This window comes from Melospiza melodia, chromosome W (assembly GCF_035770615.1).
Source record: "Melospiza melodia melodia isolate bMelMel2 chromosome W, bMelMel2.pri, whole genome shotgun sequence".
NCBI lineage: Eukaryota > Metazoa > Chordata > Aves > Passeriformes > Passerellidae > Melospiza > Melospiza melodia.
In genome coordinates this window covers 24,496,334-24,511,224 of record NC_086225.1, presented here as the reverse complement: position 1 = coordinate 24,511,224, position 14,891 = coordinate 24,496,334, and positions in this window count along the sequence as shown.

The following is a 14,891-nucleotide window of genomic DNA, read 5'->3' as shown; positions in this document are numbered from 1 at the left end:
TAACATGGGGCTGGCTGGCCATAAAGGGATGGTTTCCTGACTCACCACAGTGGAGAAAAGAGCAGAGTCGGCAGGCGGTCCAAGCAGCTTGCTTAGCAGGGAAAGCCGGCACTGGCAATCGAGGCGAGGATGGCCAAGAAAAAGACGCCTGCTTCTGCTTGCTGAACAGAGACAGGTATCGCTGGTAGCTGGAGCAGAGCCAAGTGTGGCAAAAGGCCCCCCCAGCTGCTACATGCCGAGCAGGGAAAGACCAAACTGCTGATTTCAGCAGGGACATTCCTGCCACTGTCTGTGGCACTGGGGAGGCAGAAGGCGCTCCTCCAAGTCTGCTGGGCACATGGCTGCCAAGGTTGGCGGTGGTGGCATTGCTGGAGAGGGATATTTCCACTTTACATAATCATGGGGATGGGGATATTTTGGTGGAACATAATCTCTAGGTGAGGGATCGATTCCGTGGGGGACCCCCATGTCTCCTGCAGGTCCATGCAGAGCTGGAGAAGAGCCGGCAGCCGCCCGGCTCGCCTCCCCGGCACCCGGGGAGGCAGTGCCCACACAGACAGTATCTTCACACTCCGAAGCCTCCATCTCTTATTCGCTTTCCCTTGTGGTCCAGCCCCGTATAGCCCTGGAAAGGACTCCCCAAGGGGTTACTAAACAGGGTGCGGTCATACCTCCCTCGATGACGTCATTCCACAGACAATCCCCGAGTATGTCCCAAGGCTGTAGAGTAAGGACAGTTTTCACATCTACAGGGAAGACATGAGCCTTAGCCCAATCCAATAGACTGCGAAGGGCGTCATCCGAAACAGCAATCCCCATACTCTTTTGAGGAGATAAACAAAACTCCACAACTTTTGTGAAAGTTCTAAAGCCAGTATGTTTATTACAGCACTGGAAGCATGTGGAATCGTTTCCCTAAAATGACATGCGTACTTCTGGGAACTCCAGATCTCCTTTTATCTCCCTCTCAAATACATATGCATGCAATTTCACAATAGGTTCATACATACTCATTCCACACTTGCCACTAATTCTTCAGAAAGAACTCCTGGGTCAGGTTGCCCTGCTCTGTCTGCCCCCCTCCTCCCCCCTTATCTCTTGTCCTTCGGCTGAAGCAGTCCTTCCAAGCACAGGCCCTTCGAGAGAACAGGCAGTCAGACTAAACAGCAAGCCACAGACTTTACTTAACTCAAAGACGTACATTCCACCTAAATCAAAATGGATTTCTACCCTGGAAAATTTCCGCTCTGCCTCATTATGAGGTATCATATCACTCTACACAGAAAGAATTACATTTTCTTCGACAGAAAACTTGTTGTCCATGATGAAGGCAACTGTCCCCAACAGCCTGCAAGCCTGTAGGCAGCTGCTATGTTGGGAAAGCCATTCCTCGCCCTAGCTCTTAGGCTATTTGGGCTAAACCCACAGTCCCAAAGGGACAAACCTTCTCCAGGAAAACATGGAGAAAAGTCACTGTTACCTCTCCAAGAGGACAGAGAAGTGTCTGATCGTGATGGGATGGATGGAACGCCACAATGTCTCCCAGCCAGGAGAAAGCGTCCGTCTGTCCTGCAATTTCACGAGGGGTCACCAGCCAGGCTGCTTCTAGTTATTCTTATTAGAGTCCTCTGGAATTCATCAGGGTTACTGTGGGAACTCAGCACATCACTCCGGATGTCCAGAGCTACCGAGACAACCCTTGGGGGGGGCTCGGAAGTCCTGGAATGTTGCCAGAAGTGCCTGGTGGTTGGATTTTGACCCTGCAAGGGATGTGCCACCTGTTTGAGGACAAGAGAATCACTTGGGGATGAATGGAGTAAGAATTAAGTATTTACAGGGTGGAAATACAGATTTTAAGATTTTGGTACAGGGGGGTTATGGAGAGAAGATGGAGGGATCAGGGCGTGTCTTGTCCTTCTTTCTTCTTCTTGTCATCCATTTTCTGTGGTGATGTTGGCACTTTGGGATTGGTTCTTGGTGAAGGTGCACTTGCTAATATGGGTGAAAGGTATTGGGAAATAAAGGTAAATATGATGTACGTAGTTTTTAGTATAAAAATAGACGACTGCCCAGTGGGCGATCAGAGTGCCCTTGGCTGCCTTGCTGGTCAGACCTCTGTCAGGCTGGAAGAAAATTTTGTAGATAAGAAATAATAAACAATATTAAAGACTGAAAATCTGAAGAGTCCAGACTCATCCTTTGAAGCGCGAGCTGTCCCAAGGCCATCCTACGCTTGACCGTGCAGAGACAAACAGCCGGACCGGTCAGGTTACTAAGGCATAAACTATGCTAAATTAAGAAAGAAGAGGCTGAGAAATAGAATACCAAGACCGCAAGAACTAGATAACAGAGGGTGGTGAACAACCTGGACTGTAATCAGTCACATATTCTGAGAAGTGCGTTCAGAATGTGTGGACAAAATAGAGGAATCAAGGAAGAAATGCGTGACTAGTGTGTGCAGTAGTTTTGCAATCTATAAACAAGTGCGCAATGTAAACAGTAGATGGCTTCTGCCTAATCATATTGGTTGGTCGTACAGGAGTCCTGTTTCCTGCATAAGGCCATGGTGAAGACATGATCCATCTAACTATTCCCCTGTAATATATGAAATGCATGGGAGGATGAAGCATTCAAACCTCAGTCCATGATCAAAGGCACTGGTGCTGAAGCAAGTAGATGTTGAAGCAGCTGTGATCTATTGAGAAGCTTGAACAGAGAGAGAACAATCGTTGCCCCAGGGATAGAAGAAAAGACCCTTTGCTTCTATTCTACAACAGCTCATCCTTAAAATTGCACCCCATAAGCTGAGATGGCCCTCTGTAAAAGTTGATCGCAGAGGCTCTTCAGGTCCAATCTGGCTAGCTTTGGACCCTGGCCCCTCGCAGCTTTACAAGGACAAAAGTAAAAGACTCAAGGCACTCTTTCCTCTCAGGACCAAAGTCCCACTTTAGTCCTAGATAGGAGTCGCCTGGCAATCAAGGTAATGTGCCTGCAGGGAAAGAAAGGGAATGCCTGATAGCGGGAAATTTTAAACCTGGAGGAATGGGGAGGTGGAGGAAAGGAACCACAGCCAATGGGATACAAGTGACGAGGGGGTGGTGAGGGGAGAAGGAACTTGGGACAAACTACCATGGGGCTTTGAGGGGAGAGGTGTGTGTGGAGCAAACCATGTGAACTATTCAGTGCAAAATAACAAGACTACCCAGTGCAAAACAATAACTAAAGAAACCACTTAATGCAATACAACAGCCCTCGAAAACAGTTGTGGGAAAAACTGTAAGTTGATGGGAGGCACTTTCACATAGCAAACAGATTTCCTTTTCCCAGGCAAACTGCTTTGCTATGAAATTAAAGCCACTAGAGAATTATTTCTTGTGGAAAAGTCTCCATGGCATGGCAGGAGAGACTCCTCTCCCTAAGTGAACTGAAGAAAATATTTATTTTAGACATTGCAAACTGACTGAAAATCCCAGGTTTTGTGTCTTTACATTGTTGGAGAGAAAGAGGAGTTGGGGGGAGGAAAAGTGTCCTAAAGGTTTTTTGCTGATTCTTATTATTCTTCTTTTAGTTTTGTTAATAAAGCTTTCTTTGTACCATTTAAAGTTATGAGCCTGCTTTGCTCTTCTCCTAATCTTTATCTCACAGCAGAAAATGAGTAAATAATTTTAGTGCATGCACTGGCGTTTGGCCAGCACTCAACCCACTACATTAATTGGTGCCGTGATTCCAAAGGCAACCAGGAAGGAAGGAAGGAAGGAAGGAAGGCCACTAGTTTTCCAGGTTTTTTTCCAGCATCGATCCAGCTGATGGGATTTCCAGGGTGCTGGAGGCACTGCCCGAGCTTGGTGGTGGTACCTTTTTATATATAATTTTTACCTGCTCTGGAGATCCGTTTCTCAATTCCTATGCAAATTAGTCCTCATGCACAGTCTGTTCTTTCAGACCTTTCTGGAAATGAGTCAGAGGCTTTGAGGGTCTTGAGTGGTCTTTATCTCCCCCTACAGCCCCTGCCCATATCTTGATCTCCATCCTGTGCTTGCACTGTACCACATGTGCTTATCTCCAGGTACAATTAGATGTTTGTCCTGGAAAAAAGCTGCCCTACCTCTAAATTCCTCAGGGAGATCTGATTGTGGGGTAAGAATGATATGCAATATCACTGTTCATTGGATGTTACTGCCATGGTCTGTACATTAAACCATACAGACATGAGATAGAAGGAAATGTGTAAGTGTTGAAGGTCTGGGCAAGTGGAAGATGGAGAAGGAAATGTGCAAGTGTCCAAGGTCTGAGCAAGTGATAGATGGAGCTTTAAGTGAGTAAAGTGAAAGGGGGGAATCCTGCAGCTCTGTAGTATAGGGCCTGGATTCAGTGGTCCAGTGTGGGGATGTGATGAGGGCATGATGGGTATTGTTATGAACAAAAATTTGGTTAATATTTTTTTGTGAGAAAAAGTTACAAAAAGGCAGCCAGATCACTGGCCCTGCCCAAGTTCTGTGTGTTTTGTTATTGTAATCACGGGTCGTTGTGGCTAATTGCTCCTTTTGTATTAGCAGAGCCTTGCCCGAGGCTAAGTTGCACCTTTCTCAGAATAGGGAAGACACCTGAGAAGGGGGGGCTTATGCAAAATGACTCCCAAGACCAGAATGCTTTGTGGGATCCCCGACTCCAAACTCACGGAGAAACCCCAAAAACAACGAGCCAAATAAGAGTTGAGAGACTGGAGTGATGTCTGGATGTGAGGAGTGGAGTGCTGGGCCTGCAAGAGATGCTGGAAACCTTCATCGTTCCACACCCTGTCTTCGAGATCCCCCGGGCCAGGTCTGGGAGGGGAGCGAGACTCGGACCGAACTGACATCTGACGGGGGACACCACGCCCTAAAGGCTCCCACGAGGACTGGATCCCCCAGCTTTGCCCCTAGTGGACAAAGCTGTGCATATCCTCCTCCTCTGAGTTGCCCTGGGAGAGACGACGGGACGCTGCAGACCCGTCGAGCCACCCAATCCTGAGCTGATCACTTTTAATAAAGGCATTAAAAAGGGGAAGAAGTCTCCTGGCCCTGTTTATTTCAGGTATTGCTTGTAAATTTTGGGGGAACAGATAGAAATTTGGTATGAATAATGCATGATGTGTGGTAGTATGTTGATGATATGGGGATAAGGGGTGGAATGTCCTGGGGTGACGTTATGATGCTTGTATCCCCATTCATATGTTCTGTGCCTTTAAGACTGTCTCTGAAGAGTGAAAGTTTTGTTTGGGTTTCTCTTATCAGGGACACAGAGACGGGCAGTACATAGGGCTGCTTTCGCTTTTTGCTTCTGGCTTTCTACTTTGCTCTCTCTCTCTCTGCTCTCGCTTCTGCTTGCTTTTGCTTCTGCTTATTAGCTAGTTCTAGCTAAACAGTCCAAATTCCTTCCTGGACTGTTTCTCCTCTCCTTTTTCTTCTACCATCTTGAACCTGCTCTGGACTGGGATCTGGGAACACCGAGGGTTTGCACCATTTGGCCTGCAGCAGCTGCCCCAGCGCCAGAGGGACTAACAGAGCAACCACCCCCAAAAGAGGCTTTCTGATTTTGTCATCTTTTCAGAGCGGTGTCATCCGGTATTGTTCATTTTGTGTGCTGGGGGGTGTTGTGCCTGTTAAATAAACAGGTTCTTTCCACTTCTCTCTGAGGAATTCTTCCTGAACCGGTTGGGGAGAGGGGCCGTGTGGGTTTGCTTTCTGGAGGGGCCCTCCTTTGGAGATTGTCTACCAAATTTGCCCTAAACCAGGACAGGTCCCTTCTCCAGCCACATCTTGTTCTTTCTCAAGGCATGTTATTACCAGCAATTCTTGGCTGTTATTACCAACGTCCTTGGCTGGCTCCATAGCCATTTAGCTATCAGTGTTTGAAACATACACATTAGCCCCTTCTGAGCTTCTACACAGTGCTGCAGCCTTTTGAGGAGGCTGAATTTTGGGTAATGACTTATCAGCTTGGGGCATATACACCATGAACCAGTAGCTTTCAGGAGTTATTCAGTGTTCTGTTTTTGGTAAAAATAAATGAATATAGCTTTTCAGTCCTGCTTGCGACAGACAGAAGCCAGGTTTGTAGTATGTGGCAATCTAACCATTGTCTAGATTGCTGCATGGTTGATTGCATCCAGGACAACTGGGAATGTGATGTCTCAAACAAGTTGTTTTCAAACCAACTCAGGCTGGTAAGAAGCAGATGCTAAGAGGTGGGGTAATGCTTTTTTGATGCCAACTTGCCTCTTTTCACCATAAGACACAACTGTGCAGTCACAAGAAGCAGGGTCAAACAGCGGTCATATCCCTAGAGTGGGCTATGGACTACCAAGGACCCCAAAAGCACCCCCTGACTCTTTTCAGGAATTCTTCATTGGAAGACTGTGCATGCCCCATAGTGTTGCATCAGACTCAAATTCCCTCCCTGGGGAGGGATCTAGGTTTTCCCATGCTAATTTGAATGTATATAACATGATGAACTCTATGTTTTTTTGTTAGTGATGGGGGGTTAAGTTTCAAAAAGGGTTCTTTGGTGGCAGCAGCTACACTGACATTTCAGATTTGGTTTCTTACTTTAGTGATGCTGATTTTTAACTACCAAAGGACTTATGATCATTAAAGAAAAATAGCAACTGGACCATAACAATGTGCAATCAGAAAAAATACATTATGTAGTCATGCTGGTTACACAGAACAGGAAAGATATAATATATACCAAATATATAAACCTATTAGAAAGAGTCCAAAGGAGGGCTACTCTTGCAGATGATGGAGATGGAGAGACGACACACATGAGGGTTTCATGCAGCAGAGAGAGCATTTATTGGTGTGCATAGCTCTTGATATAGGCTATTCAAAAGACTCCACGTTTGAACCTGATTGGTTATGATTGGTTACCACTCAGCTCATTGACTAATAGCTACCTGCTTACGTTCATGTCAGGGATTGGGTCTCTGTAGCCAAACCCCTCCTCCTCTTATGAAGCATACAGTTGCAGCTGTATGCTGTCATAGTTCCCCCTTTCGGTTTTAAAATATAAAAGTCGTGTTTATCATCTTTTTGCTGGGGCCCTTGCAAGAAGGACAACAAACACGGTACAAGAAGAATGAAACTCCTCACAAAACTGACAAAGCCAATCTTCCCAGCTATTGGTGTGTCCCTTCAATTTTTTACGATCATGTTCAGGAGCTATCAAAGGTACAATGTTACTGGGTGGCATGCTGCAGGTTACTTACTTAAATATTACAACTTACAACTTGAACATTACAAACAAACTAACTTAAAAACTATAAGAAGTAACATTTAAAATTGTCAGAGGTAGCATTTAATGTCCATAAAGTGCTTGATTCTTGAGGTCCAGGTAAAGTCACATGTGAGTTGTCATTCCAAAAGTTTCAGATTTCTATCTAGCTTGTGCAGAGGGTTGTTATCCATCAATTACTGGCATCTGTGGAAATATATGCATTCCCCCCCCCCTCTGTTTTTTTTAAAGGCATGTTTTACATGTGTCAGTATGTCTGGTTGTGGTGATTTGGTGATAGCAGCCTACAATTCTGTAAACATTTTGGGCTGCTGAAATTAATACACATGACTTTAGAGAAAAAAATTGTTAGTTTGCTTTACTGATAAAAAGTGAGTGGATCATGGTATTTTTGACAATTCTTTAAGAATCCTTAAGTTTATGAATGTTGGCTGTCAGATTGAGATACAATAGTTTTTTAAACAGGATCATTTAAAAGATTTCAATTCTGTGTATTTGCATCAAGGCAAATAAGTTCTGTTTGCTGTGATATCTGAATAGGTTAACAGTACTCACTTCAGTTTTAGCCTTAACAACTATAATATGATCATAATTTAATCTGATAAATTCAGAAGGGTATTTAGTATAATATGCACTTATTATGAAGAGTAAAGCAACACATCTAGTAAATAGTAAACACTACTGAACAAAAATAGTGATGGATGCCTAAATGCTTTACCTTCGACCCAGGGTCTGTCATAGCTAGACTTGGATAGCTTTTTCCAGAACAAGGCTTCCAAGTTTACCTCAAAAAGCAGGTTCAGCTTTTATAAGGCCAAATTTACAAGTCAAAGTGACTTGATTTCATTTTTAGGACAAAACCACCAGGGATTTATGGCATGCTTCCCTGCCAGCCAAGTCTAAGGCTTGGCCAGAGCCAGGAACTTGACTGGAGGGATTTCCCTAACACCATCTTAAAAACAAACTATCATTAATATTTACTGGAAAAGTACCTTATCATAAAGAACTTATGAATAATCAAAGGAATTGTTACAAATGATCAACAAGAAAGCCAAATCAAAAAATGCGAAAGATTTTATTTTCGCGGCTGATGGAGCGAAGGGAGACAAGCACATCCAATGATGATCAACAAGTCTCAAATTTATTGATCCAGCTTACATGCTTTTATAATAGCGTTAATCAAGCTCATACATATTGCAAAAGCTAAGCTCATCATTGGCTACAGATTAAATGGCAGCTCCTCCTTTGTGGCTACATTCTCAGGATGCTTGTGGTTTTCTCTTGAGACTAGTTCTTGTTTTTACATCTTGTTGTTGTCTTACAGTTACTCGCTCAAGGGCACAGTGTCCTTGCCTTGTAATCAGAAGGCTGAGAACTTACTGCTTAACCAGCTGTATATGATCATGGCCTTTCCCTTCAAGCCACGTCTGCACAAAGCTCTCTACACGCGGCCAAAATACAGTCCTCAAAAACCCATAGCCAAAGAGACAGTGTTGAGCCTGGGATCGGTGCTGGGTGAACCTATATCCAACCTCTATCACATCGGATATCCCTCTGTTCACGAATGCCGTTTCCAGCAAGGCTGTTTTATACAGATTTTTATGCCTGAGGCAGAGTTGCCCCCATTTCTTTTGTAACCCTGCATATGTATGAAAGTTTCTTTTACTGTGCAGGGATGGACAATTGCTGTTTGGACAATAGCCTTTTTCCACCTCTCCAGCCATCCCCACAGAGCATTGGCTACCATCCATGAATCAGTATAAAGGTAGAGCTTTGGCCACTTCTCTCTCTCAGCAATGTCCGGGGCTAGTTAAACAGCTTTGAGTTCAGCAAGTTGGCTTGATCCACCTTCTCCTTCAGTGGCCTCTGCCACCTGCCGTGTGGGGCTCCATACGGCTGCTTTCCACTTTCGGTTCATTCCCACAATGCGGCAAGAACCATCAGTAAAGAGAGCATATTGTGTATCTTCTGCTGGCAGTTGGTTGTATGGTGGAGCTTCTTCGGCCCGTGTCACTTCTTGTTCCCCTTCATCAGTGAGACCAAAGTTTTCACCTTCCAGCCAGTTTGTAATTATTTCCAGAATCCCAGGGCGATTCAGTTATCCAATACAGGTGTGCTGTGTGATAGCAGCAATCCATTTGCTCCATGTAGCATTGGTGGCATGGTGTGTAGAGGGAACTTTTGCTTTGAACATCCATCCCAATACTGGTAGTCGGGGTGCCAGGAGGAGTTGTGCTTCAGTGCCTATTACCTCTGAGGCAGCCTGGACTCCTTCATAGGCAGCCAAGATTTCTTTCTCTGTTGGAGTATAGTTGGCGTCAGACCCTCTGTAGCTACGACTTCAAAATCCTAGTGGTCGGCCTCGAGTCTCCCCAGGCACCTTCTGCCAAAGGCTCCAGGACAAGCCATGGTTCCCGGCTGCAGAGTAGAGCACATACTTAACCTCTGGTCCTGTCCTGACTGGGCTAAGGGCTACTACATGAGCAATCTCCTGCTTGATCTGTGCAAAGGCTTGTTGCTGCTCAGGGCCCCAGTGGAAAGTGTTCTTCTTACGGTTGACCAGGTAGAGAGGGCTCACAATCTGACTGTATTCGGGAATATGCATCCTCCAAAAACTTATGGTGCCTAGAAAAGCTTATGTTTCTTTCTTGCTGGATGGTGGAGACATTGCTGTGATCTTGTTGATGACATCAGTGGGAATCTGACACCATCCATCTTGCCACTTCACTCCCAGAAACTGGATCTCTTGAGCAGGTCCCTTGACTTTGCTCTTCTTGATGGCGAAGCCAGCTTTTAGGAGAATCTGGATGTTTTCTCGGTGTTTCCCAGGTCCCAGTCCAGAGCAGGTTCGAGTAGGTCCAAAAAAAGGGAAAGGAGAAACAGTCCAGGAAAAAATTTGGACTGCTTAGCTACTAACTAATGAGCAGAAGCAAAAAAGCAAGAGCAAAGCAGGAGCAAAGCAGAAGCAAGAGCAAGGTGAAAAGCCAAGCAAAAAGCAAAAGCAGCACTATGTACTGTCCCGTCTCTGTGTCCTGCCAGCCGTGGGGGAGCGGCTGATAAGAAATGAAAACAAAACTTTCACTCTTCATAAGCCAGTCTTGAAGGCACAGAACATAATATCCAGCATCAACAGAACACACAAATAGGGATACAAGCATCATAATGTCACCCTAGGACAACCATCTAGCAAAAAAAGCCCCACAAACTTTCCTAAATGCAAGAAATTTTTTAAAAAATGCATATTCCTAAGTACAATCAAATTGTAAGCCCTCTCTACCTAGTCACCTGTAAAAAATCCACTTTTCACTGGGGCCCTGAGCAACAACAAACCTTTACCCAAGTTAAACAAAAAATCGCTCATACGATAGCCCTTAACCCAATCAAAACAAAACCAAATGTAAAAAACATACACTATACTACAACCAAAAACCATAGTTTATCCTAAAATCTTTAACAAAAAGTGCCTAAAAAAGCTCAAAACCAACCACTAAAATTTTAAAATCAAAACTTCGAAAAAATCTAAAACCAACTATACTTCAACAAAAAAAAAAAAATTTAGCAACCTCTAAAAAATCCAAACCACCTCAAAAGTAATAAGCACTAAAACACAACTCCTCCTAACACCCCAACTACCAATACTAAAGTAAATATTCAAAGCAAAAGTTCCCTCTACCCACATGCTGTCAATACTACATAAAACAAATAAATTATTCTCATCACACAACACACCCATATTAAAAAACTAAATTGCCCTAAAATTTTTAAAATAATTGCAAACTAACAAAAAAGTAAAAACTTTAATCACACTAATAAAATAAACCAAAAAAATAACACCTGCTAAAAACCTGTCACCATATAACCAACTGCCAACAAGAAAAACCACAATACACTCTTTTTACTAATAGTTCTTACAACATTGTAAAAATAAAACAAATTAAAAGCAACCATATAAAACCCCACACAACAAGTCACAAAAAGCACTGAAAAAAAAATAAATCAAACCAGCTTGCTAAACTCAAACCTATTCAACTAACCTTAAACATTGCTAAAAAATAAATAACCAAAACTCTACCTCTCCACTAATTCCTAAATGATAGCCAATACTCCATAAAAACGACTAAAATTTTTTTAAAAAACTAATTAGCAACATAAAAAACCCAATTTAAACTACTAATAAATAAAAAAACATTAGTACCAAAATAAAAAAATACCTATAAAATTCCACCATATAAATACCCATATCCCCAAAAATAAAGCCAATAAAAAACACCAAAACAATAAACTGCTACAGACATCTTTTCACTAAAAATCCTTTCTTAGGATTTTTTCCTTTCTGAGGAGCTGAGGCCTCAGAAACAAAATGTAAACAATGGTTATCTGCTGCTGTGGAATGCAACAGGTGGATCCGTGATTGGTCTCCTGTGGATGTTTGGATTTGGTGACCAGTCACGGCAGAGCTGACTCTCACTCACTGTCCAAGTCAGCTGCCTTTTTTATCATTCTTTTCTATTCTATTCTTAGCAAGCCTTCTGAGGAAACCTTCCTTCTATTATTTTTAGTATAGTTATAATGTAATATATATATCATAAAATAATAAATCAAGCCTTCTGAACATGGAGTCAACATTCTCGTCTCTCCCCTCACCTGAAGACCCCTGTGAGCACTGTCACAATAAACAAAAAACTAAACTACAAAAATAAAATTATCAAGAATAATCTTAAATTAGCAACACAGAAAAAGTTATTCTTAACTCAATAAGCCCATAATGCCTCAAATAATCAAAATAAAAATACTGCCTATAAATAAACAGAAAACCAAAAAATAAATTTAACCATAAACAATATTTCTCAAATGATCCACAACTGTAAAACGTATGCTACCATCAAACAAACCAAAAAAATAAAACTCCTATAATATAATCAACAACAATCCAAATACAAATACAAAAAGCCTAACAAATTAACTACATCACACTGCCCCAAACATGCCAAAGCAAACACTGTATGTTAACCATAATAAAAGCCACTGTTGTATTGCACTAAATAGGAATTTAGTTACACTGGGTGTTGGGGAAAAATGTTTTTGAGTCACGTGAATGGCATGTTCCCCCTTTCACATGGGTTCCCCTCACATAACCCCCTGGTTTTGTGTGCCTTGTGGTCTGTCCCACGGATGGTCCCTCCCAGATGTGGTCCTCTTTCCCCGCCCCCACCACCTGAGGCATAAAACCTCACCGCAGGTGAAGCACGCCCTCTTTACTGCCTGGGTGGTCGCCAACACCAGAGGTGATCTGTCCCACACGAATAAACTGGACACTTTGACCCACGTGGCAGGGAGCGCTTCTTGTCTCTTATCTCGTTCATGCGGTTCTGTGTGGGCTTGGCTCCTGAGTGTGCTGGGTTTGGACTCACATAAGCCCAGAGATCCATGGATACAGCAGGCAGCGTCCACGTGCTCGTCTCCCACGACGGCCACAAAGAAGCTGGTAATTTCATGCGTGGATTACAGTAGCTGTTGGACTTCCACCTTCCCCTGTATTCTTCGTCGCGTTTTTGCCGGCAAAGAAGGCGTGGGGGCAGAGTCGGGACCCCGCTGCCCCCAGAGAGGGCCGATTCCAGGACAAGGACTTCGTTTCAGCTGTTCCAGCCAGTCGCGTCCCCACGCGGGGTGAGTATTACCCACGCGGCTTAGTGGGACCCCGGGTGAAATTAACAGGGCCAGGAGACTTCACCTTTCTAATGCCTTCATTAAAAGTGATCAGCTCAGGATTGGGCAGCTCGGCAGGGCTGCAGTCCCCGTCGTGTCTCTCAGGGCGACTCAGAGGAGGAGGATATGCACAGCTTTGTCCTCTAGGGGCAGAGCTGGGGGATCCGGTCCTCGTGGGAGCCTTTAGGGCATGGTGTCCCCGTCAGATGTTATTCCTCCCGGCCCAGTCGGCTTGGTCTCACCGCCGGGGACGACTCCCATGGTCAGGGCGGGAGGCTCCGAAGGTGTTCAGCATCTCTGCAGGCTCAGCACTCGGCTCCTCACGTCCAGACCTCACTCCAGTCTCTCAACTCTTATTTGGCTCGTTGTTTTTGGGGTTTTCTCCGTGCGTTTGGAGTCGGGGTCCCACAAAGCATTCTGGTCCTGGAGTCACTTTGCATAACCCCCCCCCCCCACCCTCTCAGGTCTCTTCACCCTTCTGGGAAAAGTACACCTTAGCCTCGGGCAAGGCTCTGCTAATACAAAAGGAGCAATTAGCCACAACGACCCGTGATTACAATAACAAAACACGCAGAACTTCGGCAGCTACAGTGGTCTGGCTGCCTTTTTGTAACTTTTTCTCACAAAAAAAAATATTAACCAAATTTTTGTTCATAACACCGGGGGGGCCCTCACAGGGTGGGGATGCACTCCCGGTGCAGGGAAAAAATCCGACCCTGAAGGGATTGCGTTTCTCCACGCGGAAGCCTGGGCGGGGCAGCTCCGGCCCTCCGCCGGTCCCTGTGCGCTGTTTGGGGGCTTGTGTGTTTCCGGCGGCGTGCTCCCACGCCGCGAGGCTCCCAGGAGCCGCGGTAGCATTGCGGGCGGCGGCAGAGCGTCTGCGGCTGGCGTTTTTGCCGGTAGCCGACGCGCCGGGGCAGCGGCAGACCCCGCCAAACTGCGTGGACCCATTCCAGCCCCCCATGCGGCGGCCACGTGGTGGTGGGGGCGCAGCAGCTGTTGTTCACCATTTTGAAACCTGCACGGTCTCTTATGCAAGCAGTTTCGTCTCCCCGGAGGGGGGGGGGGAGGAGGCTGCCAGATTTTTCCCGGCTTAGCTGTGGACTCAGTGCTTTCAGTTTTGTTTGTACTGGCTGTAAAGGAAGGTAGATTTGAGTGCTGTAGAGAACAAACATGGGTACTAAGTTTTCTGCGGCACAGAGAAGCATTTAAAACCTAATTTTAGAAACCCTAAGTAGTGGAAACGTTACGGTCTCCAAAGCAGTTTTAAAACAGTTTGTTCACTGGATGTCTTCTAACTTCCCTCAGTTTACCCAGCAGAATGTTAACTCTGCCTGGAATAAAATAGGGGCCTTACTAACAGCTATAGCTGAGCAGGGAGATAGGACAGTTTCTCAATTTTTCCCTGTGTTCCTGGTAATTCGGAAAGAAATCCTGAAGAGGGATTTGTATGGACAGCCAGATGAAATCTCCCCTCCTGTAGCTTCCCCTATCTCTCCTCCCAAACCCTCTGCCCCTGAACCGAGAGAGACGAGCAAGATCTCTCGATAATCCCAGGGTACCCTGAACTGCCAATGCTCTCCTGAGCCTCCGCCTCTCTCCCAGTACCCTGGCCCTGGCAGCTGTGCACCGGCTGACAGAGCATCTTCCCTGCACCCCTCTAACCTAATCCCCGTTACCCCTTTTCCGTGTTTTAACCCCCCCTCATGCCCCAAATGGCAGCAGCCACGTTTCAGCCTTCCACTTACCCTTCTTCTCCCCACAATCCTTTTCGCACACCTGTCCCCTCCCCCAACCCTTTCTGGTCCCACAACCCCTTCCTTCCCTTAGACGCCCCTCCCCCTTCCCTTGTGTCCCCGCCCCCATTGCATCATCCTGTGACCCCGCCCCTGGTTCACACACTTGCCCCG